Source organism: Euleptes europaea, chromosome 3, assembly GCF_029931775.1.
Source record: "Euleptes europaea isolate rEulEur1 chromosome 3, rEulEur1.hap1, whole genome shotgun sequence".
Taxonomy (NCBI): domain Eukaryota; kingdom Metazoa; phylum Chordata; class Lepidosauria; order Squamata; family Sphaerodactylidae; genus Euleptes; species Euleptes europaea.
In genome coordinates this window covers 11,816,317-11,829,976 of record NC_079314.1, presented here as the reverse complement: position 1 = coordinate 11,829,976, position 13,660 = coordinate 11,816,317, and the positions used below count along the sequence as shown (strand labels likewise).

Genomic DNA, 13,660 nt, shown 5'->3' with positions numbered 1-13,660 from the left:
CTCTGCAGAGTCTTCCTGGGTGCTGCCCAGTTACTCTGCTATAACAACATCCTGCATTGCTACTCTAGGGACTCTTTCACGTGTGCTGAGTAATCCACTTTCAATGCACTTTAATGATGGCTTACAAGTGGATCTTGCCGTTTCACACATTAAGATCCAGTTGCAAAGTGGATTGAAAGTGCATTATTTAGCATATGTGAAAGCACCCTAGATCAGATGACACCCAGGCTGTCCCCATGGCAGGTACCAACATTCATGATTGTGTGTTTATTTGTGACACGCTGCATCCGACAGGCAATCAATCTCCCAGTCCAAATTCTCCCCATATCTGGTCAGTATCTTCTTCCACAATCTCAGAATAGCTTTTATCTCAGTCCAGTTTCAAACCATGCCAACGCCTTTGCTAGCTGGACGTTACTCCCAAACACCGGGGGCCTCTCTTGTCTATGTGTTTGTGGAGCTGCAATTCCAGAGGACCTAATGCATTATATTTTACTCTGTTCTCTTTATACAGAGCCCAGATCGAAATTTCTCACAGCGCTTTTCAGATTCTGAGAAGCTGCTCTTTCTCCTCTCAGACACTGATCCAGTTGTCTCTATAGAGTGTCACTCTTTGCTTTAGTGGCCAAGAAAATCTGGGCTAAAGCTTGTTTTTAATCAGGGTATTTAATGCATTTAATGACTTACATTTTTTGGACAGACTGTTTTAATGTTATTATTTATGACTGGATTTTATATGAAAGATAATGGCCTTAGCCACAAACAGTAAACTTTATCATATCATATCGGTCTCCCGTCCATGCACCAACCCTGCCTCTTTTTTTGGGACGCATCCTCGTGGAAGTGTGCACACTCGAAACATTATCCATTTGGATTTTTCGGAACCTTTCATAAATTGCATTTTGGGATGGTTCTTGCTGTCCCCTCCCATTTTAAAAGGCAGCTTCATACATTTAAAGTGATATTGTGCAAGGTAAGCAGAGGCAGCACCCCCCAATATGACCCCAGGTTGCTGCTGATATATGATAGCAACAGCAGCCCAGCCTGGCCACCACTGATCATCCTCCCACTGGGTGCTGAAGCATCTCTAATGTGCAGCTCTTGCCGACCCGCTCCATCTAGTCCCCACCACAGCTATCAACTGGTGAGCATCACCAGATCCGTCTTCCTGTGCACACGCTGGTTCTGCCAGAGGCCATGATGGGATAGAAAGAAGCTAATCTTTTGTCCTGTTGACAGTGAGAGCTTTATGACACATTCTCTACAAAATCTACGGTCAGAGGTCAACCCAACAGCCACAAGCCATCGGCCAGGAGGAACTGCTCGAGCAGCTTCGCTAAATCTCTGCCCGAGGAAATCAATCCAGGGCCTTGGCAAGCATCAGCCCAACAAGAACTTGGAGGGAGAGTCCAGACACTCCTGGATGAATACTGGCTAGCCCGGAGGCTAGTGTGCAATTGGCAGTGATGACATTATGGATCCCATCAAAGAAATTATCTTGCGTATTGTTACAGTATGCGTGGTTTGCGCATCCCTTGATGACGGTCGCCACATTTCTTTCACCTGCCAAGAGAATTGCAAGAGACTTCAGTCAGTATTAGAATTGCAGCACAGTGCCTGGCAATAACTGACAATCTGGGGAAAAGGCTGTGGGCCATGAGCCAGCATCTGCTTTGCACACAGAAGGTCCCAGGTGTTCGATCCCCAGCATCTTCAGTTCAATCAATCAATCAACATTTATGTCAATACAGAATCAGATCAATATATAAGTAAAAAGCAGTGAAAATAAAGTTAGATTAAGAGTATTAATAATAGATTAACAATATTAGTAACAATAAATGTAAGTCAAAAAAATAAGCTATAAACAGGGCAGGTGATGCCATCTATGGGATAGGATTATTGGTCTCAGTCAGCCGTTTATGGATCCCACTCGTCCTAAGACAGATTTTGGCTACTTGGATGGTTATCTCCTGGGAAGTGTCTGCAAGAAGGGAAACATAAAATTGTTCTGATCTTCCAGGAAAGGTTGACAGGATGGGGACAATATAATGAGATCTAATATTGTTATTAAAAGGGCAGGGCAGCAATACATGTTCTATAGTTTCCACTTTCCCTGTCGTTGGGAAAAGCAGCATCTTCAGTTGCAAAGAGCAGGTTGTAGGTGAGGTGAAAGACCTCCACGTCAGACCCTGGAGAACTGCTGCCAGTCAGAGTAGACAAGACTGAGCTTGACAGGCTGATAGTATGACTCTGTAGCAGTTTATGGGTTCTGTTTCTATACATGAAAATAAGTGTTTGGTTGCCCAGAAACCAGATTTGATCTTGTTCAAGTTAAAAGAACAGGAAGAAGAGAAGAGCCAGGGAAGGATTTCCTACTTCTGGATATTCTGTGTGATGTAAGAGGAGAGTAAAGGATGGGGCTCTGGCAGTACATACGAAGGCAGTGGTAGGATAAGGAGGAAAAAGACACCAATAGAATGGGACAGTATTGGTTGGCAAACTTAAAACAATGATCAAAATGTGCATGTATGAATAGAGATAAATTACCAAGGGTTATGCTCCCAGATTTCTCAAGGCAATAGAATTGGTCTCCAGTACATTGGATGATCTCCTCCTCACACTCAAGACTGTGCACAGTGTAGCAAGCTGGACACGTTTTCCCATTGGATGTGGTGTTCAAAGGTGGCACTGCATAAAAGAGGAGATGGTAAGATTTGTACTAAAAGAACAGACTTGGCAATGTGAAGGGGTAGTTGCCAGCTGGCCTCTTGCCCCAATGTGAGCAAAACTGGGGTGTGTGTGTGCAGGGACATCGCCTGACACTGTGATATCACTTCCAGCTTCGCATGACATGATGCTCTAGGAATGCCAGTCTCTATGGTAGAAAACTATAGAGATTTGAGGAATTCCTAGAGTGTCATGATGTCACTAATGGGTACAACCAGAAGTGATGTCATGGTGTAATACAGTGTTACCCACCCTGCATTTTTGCTTCTACTGGGAACAAAGACTGATAAGCCTAATTGGAGGGGGATCACATGGGTCAAACACAAATTACTTCTTCACTCAGCCACTTTCTATGTTCCTCACATTCTACAGAGTACCTTAAAACTTTGGGATGCATCTTCTATTAACCCATTTAATTTCTGGGGCACAGTTCATTACTACAGTAATCTCTATCGGCAGCGGCCTGATGTCTTGCTGCATGAAGGACTCATGCTTGCAAGAAGACAGAGATGAAGCAATGCTCTGTCCACATTGCCTGATGTGGTGGTATCACCACAATGCCTTTGAACAATGTTATCTTCAAGGACTCCATACTTGAAATAGAACTTTGGGATCTGAGTCTGACCAACGGCTGCATGGACTCAGAACCCTTGTAACTGCAGAATGGGTCTGCAACATCAACCCCTTGTGATAGGCTGGAACCGTGAAGCCTCTGGATTGGCCAGGAGTGAGATAACAACTAAGAACCTGGATTCCTCTCTTGGCTTGCTTGGTGGTGCTTTCTACTTGCTGAACTTTCAGTTCAAGTCACTGACCTCAGGGACCGTGAATGGGAAGGTCCAGATTCAAGCATGGCCAACCACCACCGCTGTGGTCCAGCCCTGACAGATACAAGCTCCATGTTCCCAGGAGAGAGGTTACAAGACCCAAACAACACCTGTGGAGCAGCAATAGAATTTTTACACTGGGATTCCTCTATGGCTATTTAAATTGATAAAGTGGTGCACCAGTCAAAAGCTATACAGCGCTGTACTGGATCCTGGAGAGTTGCGGTCGTGTGAGAGCGGAGGGAAAGAGGGGCACGGCCGTGACATACAGGTGGGAGTGATCCTCTGGCACTCGTCCCCCACGCAACAGGTAAGGTGGGTCCATGTTTTTCCGGCCTTTCCAAGGTTGATGGAAGTGAAGGGTTCGTCACAGAAATTTGACCTGATGCATGTTTTCACAATGCTCCTCACCTCTAGATCTGAAAGGATTTTTTTAAAAAAGATAGAATGTTTAAATACACAGGACAGGCTTAAGGTAGCCACTTCTTGTATTATCACCATATTGAAGCTGCTTTATCTTGATCACTGAACAAAAAAAAAGGCGAGAAGAGTAAAATTATATAATATAATTATATAATAGAAAAATATTTTTTTATTTTAAGACACTTATATCTCTATTAAAAACACTGAAAATGGTAAAGCTAGGCACAATGGCATCTCATAAGATTGACAGACTGTGTGGTGTATGTGTGTGTGTGTGTGTGTATATATATATATATATATATATATATATATATATATATATATATATATATATATATATATATATATATATATATATATATATATATATATATATATATAAAGATATAAGCACCTTAAAATAAAATAAAAATCTATTATTTAATTTTACCTTTTCCACCCAACCTTGGGCACCCAGCTGTACTATCCCGAGTCAGACCTCTGATCCTTCAGCACCGTCTGATACACCAAATGGTTGTAATAACTTCCCATGTCACAGGGAGCAGTCTAGCTTAGATGAAGGCAACAGCAAAATAAAACACAACAAAGCCATTGGGCCATGGACTGTCCTAGCTAATGGGCAACAGAGGCAGCTCTCTCAATCCCTGAGCTTGGGGGGGGGGTCCAACTGCCCACAACACCTATCAAAGGAGGGGGGAAGAAGAAGAGTGTGTTCCTGCTGGCACTTGCACCTGCCCCATCTGGGGATCGGGCAGCTGGCTTCCGGTGGAAGCAGTGGAGCTTGCCCACCTCTCATGGGGCAAGGGGCACCCTTGCTTGGCCCTGGTGGGTGAAGGCTGGCAGTGGGGTTCTGGGGGCCCAGAATTGCTAAGACTATCTCTCCATTGGGCAACTAATTTGCCACAAGCCCATACACTTGCTGTGAAATTATCTCAATCTGCCATCTCTTGAAATGCCATCAATGATGGTGCCACTTCTGAAAAGGCCCTGTCCCATACAGCTACTCCATAAACAATGCACAGTTCAGATGGCAAGGGGATAACAATCATTACCATGGAAACTGATCTAAGCGGGTGATTGTGTTCACAGGAGAAAAGTGAATGAACAAAATTGAATACTCCAAGTATTGGAAACTCTAGGTTTATGAAATCACAGTGGAGTCTCTAGTTCAGCCAGATTCCTACTCTGTAGTGTAGTAAGCATGGACAATTAGGCCAGCCTTTCCAATGGAACTGAAAATCGGGATGGCATTGGTCTCACATTCACCAGGCCTGCCAGTAGTATCATTTTATTTGCAGTCATAGACCATCAAACAAATTGAGTTTACATTACTGAATAATATAGAGTAAAACAAGTACAAAATACAATTAAAATTTAAATGCTTAAAATGTAAAAAAAGTGCAGAGGTACATAGCTAATTAATATCAAAGAGAACGAAAGCTGTATATTATTAAAATTGGAATGCTTAATAATAGCAAATGCTTGGTAAAATAAGTCTGCCAAAATTTGGTCTTTTGGACTCACCTCCTGTGCCCTCTATCAGAGTGACGCCACATTTGTCTTCACCAGGCGAGCAAATCTCTAAGGACCCATCACAAGTATTCCCAGGGCCTCCGCAAATCTCACAAGTCAAAGACAGTCCTAAAAGGGAGACAAAGAAGCATTAATCAGATTCATTCCCTTTTTCAAACAACTTGGCATTTTAAGATTTTTATTTAAATTATCAGCGTAAAAGGGAACAGTTTTGAAGAAGGGGGATTCTTTTGCATTGTTTTAATCTTGCAACACACAAATGCTCTTTTCACAAGATTTGCAGTTCTCAGAGTCACAGCAATATGAAACTACATGACCTTCTACTTCTGGAGGGAGGGGAAATGGAAAAAAATTGCCCTCAGAGTCCAAACTTCTCTCTGTTTCCTCACTGGATTTTCCATAGATCAGATGTTGATTGGAGGAGCTGTCCAGAGCACAAGAAGAAATATTTGATTGGGAAATCCACCCTAAAAGGATTTCACAATCATCCTGAAAAAAAAATTACCTTGTGGTATGTGTCAACTTCAAACCCGTGGTGTGCCGAAAGACAGAAAGACAGAAAGACAGAAAGACAGAAAGACAGAAAGACAGAAAGAAAGAAAGAAAGAAAGAAAGAAAGAAAGAAAGAAAGAAAGAGAGTTGGTTTTTATATGCCGACTTTCTCTACCACTTAAGGAAGAATCAAACCGGCTTACAATCACCTTTCCCTTCCCTCCCCACAACAGACACCCTGTGAGGTAGGTGGGGCTAAGAGAGCTGTGACTAGCCCAAGGTCTCCCAGCTGGTGTCATGTGGAGAAGTGGGGAAACCATCCCGGTGCTCCAGATTAGCCTCTGCCACTCATGTGGAGGAGTGGGGAATCAAACACGGCTCTCCAGATTAGAGTCCACCGCTCTTAACCACTACGCCATAAATGAATGAATGAATATGAATGCATCCCTAAAATCTGTGTTTTCCACAAATGCCGGAGAAATGAGAAAGAATATTGTTTCACTGTCCCTTGGGCTGTGTTCCTTGAGGATGCATGCAATTTTATGTTCTTATGTAATTTGGTAGCTTGTCGGAACAAAAATAACACCCCAGAATACAAACCACTCTCTGAGAGCTCATCATGTTTTCAAGGAGCAAAGACAGGGCAAATCTAGTTAGGCTGTAACTGGCGGCAAATCCATTAATTTCTAGTTTTTTTTTCCTGTTTTGTTTTTAAGGCAGCAGTGTTGGCCCCACTATAATATTTGTGCTGTTAACCTGCCAACGACTTGAAAAAGAACAGAGAAGGAAACTGGAGAGAAATTGCATGCAAAGGGCTATAAACAGGCTGACCCACCCAATCTGGATCAGGCGGAGGGGATTAAAGCTATCGTTCTGAAATGTGGGGTTGCCAGTTGCCCACAGGGGAACACAAGCAGATAGTCCCTCCTGTATTCTACTGTCATGGTTACAGATCAGCAGGCCCAAGAAAAACACACATTCCTCTGTGAGCTCTGCCAAAAAAATCCCCATGCTATGCTCAAAGGAACCAAGCCAGTCTTTTAAGGTATCAAATGGCTGGAGAGGGGCTAGTGTGTCAGGAAGTGTGGGAAAGGGATTACTTTTCACATGCCCGAAGCCCTAAAATCCAGTCATGCATGATATGTCAAAGGCGGTGGGGTGAGACATTGACAACTCAGCCCCCAAATACAGGATTAGCCTCACAAAACCCCTCCCAGATGGGGAGGAGGAAGAGGAGGAGGAGAAGAGTTGGTTTTTGTATGCCGACTTTCTCTACCACTTAATGGAGAATCAAACCGGCTTACAGTCACCTTCCCCTCCCCTCCCCACAACAGACACCCTGTGAGGTAGGTGGGGCTGAGAGAGCTCGAACAGAGCTGTGACTAGCCCAAGGTCACCCAGCTGGTTTTGTGTGTAGGAGTGGGGAAACAAATCCAGTTCACCAGATTAGTGTCTGCCGCTCGTGTGGAGGAGTGGGGAATCGAACCCGGTTCTCCAGATCAGAGTCCACAGCTCCAAACCACCCCTCTTAACCACTGCACCAGGCTGGCTCTCAGTTAAGGAGGAAGGAGTTAAATGTGCAACTCATTCAGCGTAAGCTGCCCAAGCACAGGGGGGAGAGGAGAAACAGAGGTGAAGCCTGCAGTTAAACTCCCAGCTGTCTGGTGTCCATTTCTCAGACAGAAGTGCCAAGGTTCACTCAGGAATGTGGTATTCTTTTTGACTGTTATTTTCCTAGTTCTCCAAAACACCTGTATTCTGTTCTGCTGCAGACACCCATGTTTTCGCGCTCTGAGTTTGTATAGGATGTTTAGTAGATAATAAACCTCGATTTCTCTTGTAAAAAATCTCAGATGGCGGTTAAACTCTGCCCAGGCACATGGCTATTCATCTTTGCATAGGTACCAAACACTTAGCCAAGTGGAGGGATTAGCTGGAACTGGGGGAATGGAGGGTATGAAGTGTTGCAAAGTCTGGATTACGAAATTCCTGGAAATTTGGGGGTGAAGAGGGGGAAAGGTGGAGTTCGGGGAGGAAGCTCAGCAGGGCTGTGATACCGTTAGGGTTGCCAGCAGTACATACAGTCCTCCTCTCCCCCATTTTGTCTGGGGTTGCCAACTCTGGTTTGGGAAATTCTTGGAGATTTGTGGGCAAAGCCTGGGGAGAGTGGAGTTGGAGAAGGGAGCTCAGCAGGATGCCATAGAGTCCACCTAGGGTTGCCAACCATCAGGTACTGTGGTAAACCAAAATTAGCGTGCTGTAGTTAGCTAGCAAACCAAGGAACAGCATACAATTGCAAAAGAACAAAAATTACTTCTTTATGCTACCATAAGCATATAAGAGTACAACCAAACTTTGGTACAGACATAAATAATGTCAACAATAAAACAATTGGCCACACTACAAGGAAAAGTCCTAGAATGTGACTAGGAGCATAACTTTCTTTCCTTTTCTTTTCCAAGAGGTAAGGAGTGATGGAACAGTCTACAGAAGCCCGGTTTCCTTTCTGTTTCGGCTTGTACAAACAGCCTTCCTCAGGGAGCCACTATATAAACAAAACAAACACTATGCAATATATCGGCATATAAAATAATCATCGCATTATGTTGTTACATTTAAAAAGAAATCAGATACTTACACGCTAGCTGTAAATTACATTGCTTCCGCGTTGGCAAAAACGCCGTGTTAACATCTCATTTAAATATTCCCACATCACATGTCACGCTTACTAGCGTGTAAGTATCTGATTTCTTTTTAAATGTAACAACATAATGTGATGATTATTTTATATGCCGATATATTGCATAGTGTTTGTTTTGTTTATATAGTGGCCCCCTGAGGAAGGCTGTTTGTACAAGCCGAAACAGAAAGGAAACCGGGCTTCTGTAGACTGTTCCATCACTCCTTACCTCTTGGAAAAGAAAAGGAAAGAAAGTTATGCTCCTAGTCACATTCTAGGACTTTTCCTTGTAGTGTGGCCAATTGTTTTATTGTTGACATTATTTATGTCTGTACCAAAGTTTGGTTGTACTCTTATATGCTTATGGTAGCATAAAGAAGTAATTTTTGTTCTTTTGCAATTGTATGCTGTTCCTTGGTTTGCTAACCATCAGGTACTAGCTGGAGATCTCCTGCTATTACAACTATCTCCAGCCGATAGAGATCTGTTCCCCCTGAGAAAATGGCTGCTTTGGCCATTGGACTCTATGGCATTGAAGTCCCTCCCCTCCCCAAACCCCACCCTCCACAGGCTCTGCCCCAAAAACCTCCTGCCAGTGGCGAAGAGGGACCTGGCAACCCTAAGTCCACCCTCCAATGCAGCCATTTTCTCCAGGGATGCTGATCTCTGTAGTCTGGAGATCAGTTGCAATTCTAGGACATCTCCAGATCCCCACTGGAGGATGGCAACCCTACCTTACACCAACCCCACAAAGCAAGTTAGGCTGAGAGAGAATGACTCCACCAAGGTCACCCAGCGAGTAACATGGCAGAGGCAGGATTTCCTCTAACCAGGATGCCATACTAGCTCTGAAAAAATACACCGGTCAACCCAGCGATCATTCTCAGCAGTCAGTGATAATACAGGTTACTTAGTGCAGGCCTCCCTTTGAAGTCCTTCCAATGCATCGCTGAATTAAAATGATGCTCACTCAAAGGGCTTTGATCTCAGCAACAGCCGTATGGCAGACGGGAAATGTCTGACACGAATCAAAGCAGCCAGATTTATTTTTTTAAAAGGAGAAAGGAACATTGGAGAGATTGTGGGAAAGGGGCATAATACAGACTTTGTGGGTTTACAGGACAGCCGTTTTGGGGTACTGCTTATGGGGAGGGGGTGTTGTAGAGTAGAGTGAATCCTTTTCAACCCATTCATCGGTGACCTGGAGCTGGGGGTGAACAGCAAGATGGCCAAGTTTGCAGATTCTACCAAATTATTTAGGGTGGTTAAAACAAAAAAGGCCTGTGAAGAGCTCCAAAAGGATCTCTCCAAATTGGAGGAGTGGGCATTAAAATGGTAAATGCAATTTGATGATCCAGAATGGCTTTTCTTATGTTCTTATAGAGCCAAAGGAACCAATATGCTGTTGTTTCACAATTTGTGAAATACATGAAGTTGCCTAATACTAAATTAGTCTGTTGGTCTATCAAGGTGAATACTCTGACTCTAGGTAGCTCTCTAGGGTCTCACGGAGAGGTCTTTCACATCCTGTTACTTGATCCTTTAATTGAAGATACCCCTCCCTAGCTGCCTTATGCTGAGTCTGCCAAGGTCAGTATTGTCTACTCTGACTGGCAGCAGCTTGTTACGATCCCAGGCAGAGGTCTTTCATATCAACCCCTGCCTGGACCTTTTTAACAGGAGATGCGGAGATTGAACCTGGGGTCTACTGCGTGCCAAACATACGCTGTACCACTGAGTCACAGTAATTTATGTTGTAACAGATTTCTTCTCCCCAAATGAAATAGGAGGTGTTTCTGGGTTTTTTTCTTGTTTGTATTAACAATCCTTGTTAATAGAAATGAGTTAATGGAGCCCATGAAGGCGCAAAACCTCTGAATGAGGGACAGAATATGGTATGAAGATCTAGATGGCAATGTAACCCTGTCATGTTTTATTCTTGGGAAGAGATTAATACCCTGATTAAAATACAGGGTTTTGAAAAAGCTGTGTGAGTGTGAGTGTGTGTGTGTGTTAAAAGATTTCAAAATATTCTTCCAATGTCACAGTTCCGAGCAAATACTGTGAGGAGAACTTCTCTTGCAACACCCATTGCTGCTTTATTTAGAGCTTTTAATAACATAAGAGAATAAGAAAAGCATAAGATCAGACCAAGGCCATCAAGTCCAGCAGTCTGTTCACACAGTGGCCAACCAGGTGTCTCTAGGAAGCTCACAAACAAGACGACTGCAGCAGCCTTGTCCTGTCTGTGTTCCACAGCACCTAATATAATAGGCATGCTTCTCTGATTCTGGAGAGAATAGGTATGCACCATGACCAGTATCCATTTAGACTAGTAACCATGGATAGCCCTCTCCTCCATGAACATGTTCACTCCCCTCTTAAAGCCTTCCAAGTAGGCAGCCATCACCACATCCTGGGGCTGGGAGTTCCACAATTTAACTATGCATTTTGTAAAGAAATACATCCTTTTATCTGTTTTGAATCTCTCACCCTCCAGCTTCAGTAAATGACCCCGCAAGGGCTAAAGAACCAATTTCTTCTTCCCGTGAGACAACATACATCCTTTCACTAAGCAAGCTTGCCAGAATGGGAGAAGTAGCCATGTAGTGTTACCAACCTCCAGGTGCAGCCTGGAGATCTCCCAAGATTTTAACTCATCTCCAGGCAACAGAGATCATTTCCCTTGGAGAAAACAGCTGTTTTGGAGAGCAGACTCTATGGCATTATTCCTCACAGAGGTCCCTTCCCTCCCCGCACCACCCTCCTGAAATTTCCCAACCTGGAGCTGGCAACCTTAGCGGGGTTTTTAGCCAAAAGTCTCCATCTTCCAAAGAGCCGCCTGCTAAGTTTCAAGGCCAGACTGAAGACTTTGCTCCTTGCACTGGCTGATTCAAAAAACCCTTTCCCATAAATCTCACAGCATTCATGGCCAAAGTGATGATTCACCCATAAAGTATATTTGGTACCCTGCTATTCTTCTCCCTCCCAGCCAGCCAGCCAGCCAGCCAGCCAGCCTTCCTGCCTGCCTGCCTGCCGGACATCTGGGCAATTTAGGAAATGAGCATTTATAAACTTACTTGTTTAGCCACATTGCGCATAAGTGGTTTCAGGCCAGGGCTTTTGCTGTACTCATTTCCCTTGCGAGGATAATGTGCTGGAAAAACAGACTTTTTTTTTCTCTTGGTTTACAAACGTGGACAGTGGATGAGGGAGAGGGGCAGACAGGCGCGGTCGATCGGCAAAAGGGAACTTCCCAAACAGCAGTGCTGAGCAACCGTTTTTGTTCTGCCACAGAAAATCAAAACTTCCCAACTGGTTTGGCCTTCGCCGGCTGCTTCCAAAAGTGCCAAACGGGTTTTCCCTGGCCCCACCCAAACCGGTGAAAACCCGTCAAGCACATGTGTGTGTAACGTGCGGTAAGTCGCAGCTGATTTATGGCAACCCCAGCTGGGGGCTTTCAAGGCACGTGAGAAGCAGAGGTGATTTGCCACTGCCCTCCTCTGCAGGGCCTTCCTTGGAGGTCTTCCTTCCAAGTACTGGCCCTGCTTAGCTTCTGAGATCTGACGAGATCAGGCTATACCATGCTGCTTTCCCTCTCCTTGCAGTATGCACCAGTCATAAAAAGCATCAAGCTTAGACTGCAGCTTAGGGAGGAAATTCATCTTGCAATGGGATGCAACCCCAAGAGGATACCCATTACAAGATACTGATGCAGATTTTGATCAGTTACCTCATTGAGAAGCCTGTTTCCCCCTGCACTGGGCAGGATGACAGAAAATTTGGGGAGATGAGGGAAGGCTATACATAGTGCATGCTATCACCATTAGACACCCCCCAAATCTGCTCCCAAACAGCCCGATACTTACCCAGGTCTATGACAGCAGCCAAGAAGCAGATGTGAAGAGACATATGCATAATTCCAGATGTAGGCTGTCACTGGGATCCAAGCCAGGTGAGAAACGTTGAGCACACCAAAGGCTTTGATCCAGCAGCAGCTGGGGGTGGGAAGCAGAGTACGACTTCCTAGGAAGGGGAGGAGGCACAGAAAGAGCTCCTCCGCTCTCTGTCCTTCCTCTGAGGTCAAAGGTAATCCAAACACAATGCAGGAATGACAGCTTTCCCAAGGAGGTCTGTGGAGGGTGTCCGATCCAGCACTTTGCAGTGCTTCATCGCCACGTGAAGGAGATCTGGAGAAATTCCAGCAGAAGAACCACCCGCATTTGGCCGCATCTGCGAGAATATGAGACGCTCAGAAGAGAGTCGCAACAACCGCAGCCCAGTTTTGGTCCAATGTCTGGAGTCTTTTTTTTCCCCCTTTTCCTTTCTGTGCAATTTGAGAGAGTAGGGTTTCCAGCTCCGGGCTCAGAAACACCTGGAATAATGCCATGCAGTGCGCCTTCCAAAGAAGCCATTTTCTCCATGAGCAGTAAAATAACTATTGTCGAAGGCTTTCACGGTCAGAGTTCATTGGTTCTTGTAGGTTATCCGGGCTGTGTGACCGTGGTCTTGGTATTTTCTTTCCTGACGTTTCGCCAGCAGCTGTGGCCGGCATCTTCAGAGGAGTAACACTGAAGGACAGTGTCAGATAACCTACAAGATAACCAGTGTCAGATAACCTACAAGAACCAGTAAAATAAATGTTTTAAATAAAAAAGTAATAAATAAGGGATTTGGGTAGCCTGGAGATCAGTTGTCATTCCAGGAGGTCTCCAGCTTCCACCTGGATGCTGGCAACCTTACCTGAGAGAAGCCGGGAAAGTCTTGTCCCTTTCTGTGGATTATGAAAAATGCTGTCGATTCGAGAGCAGCCTGTCCCGACACGCTTTTTGTAGGGGTCGGCCTCTGCTCGGCCAGTTGGCTTCCTAGAGCTTTGAGCAACTTGCTTCTCTCCCTCTCTCTGCTTGTCCTCCCCTGCCAAACATTGGCTCATGTCCCTAGGAAACAAGGCAGAGTGGGCGGCCAGCCAGGCCTCCAT

The 13,660-nt window shown here is 44.7% G+C and overlaps 1 pseudogene; it reads right to left on the bottom strand.

Annotated features, from left to right (window-relative positions):
• Positions 1-1,357: 1,357 nt before the first annotated feature.
• Positions 1,358-13,660, bottom strand: LOC130474653 (phospholipase A2 inhibitor gamma subunit B-like; annotated as a pseudogene).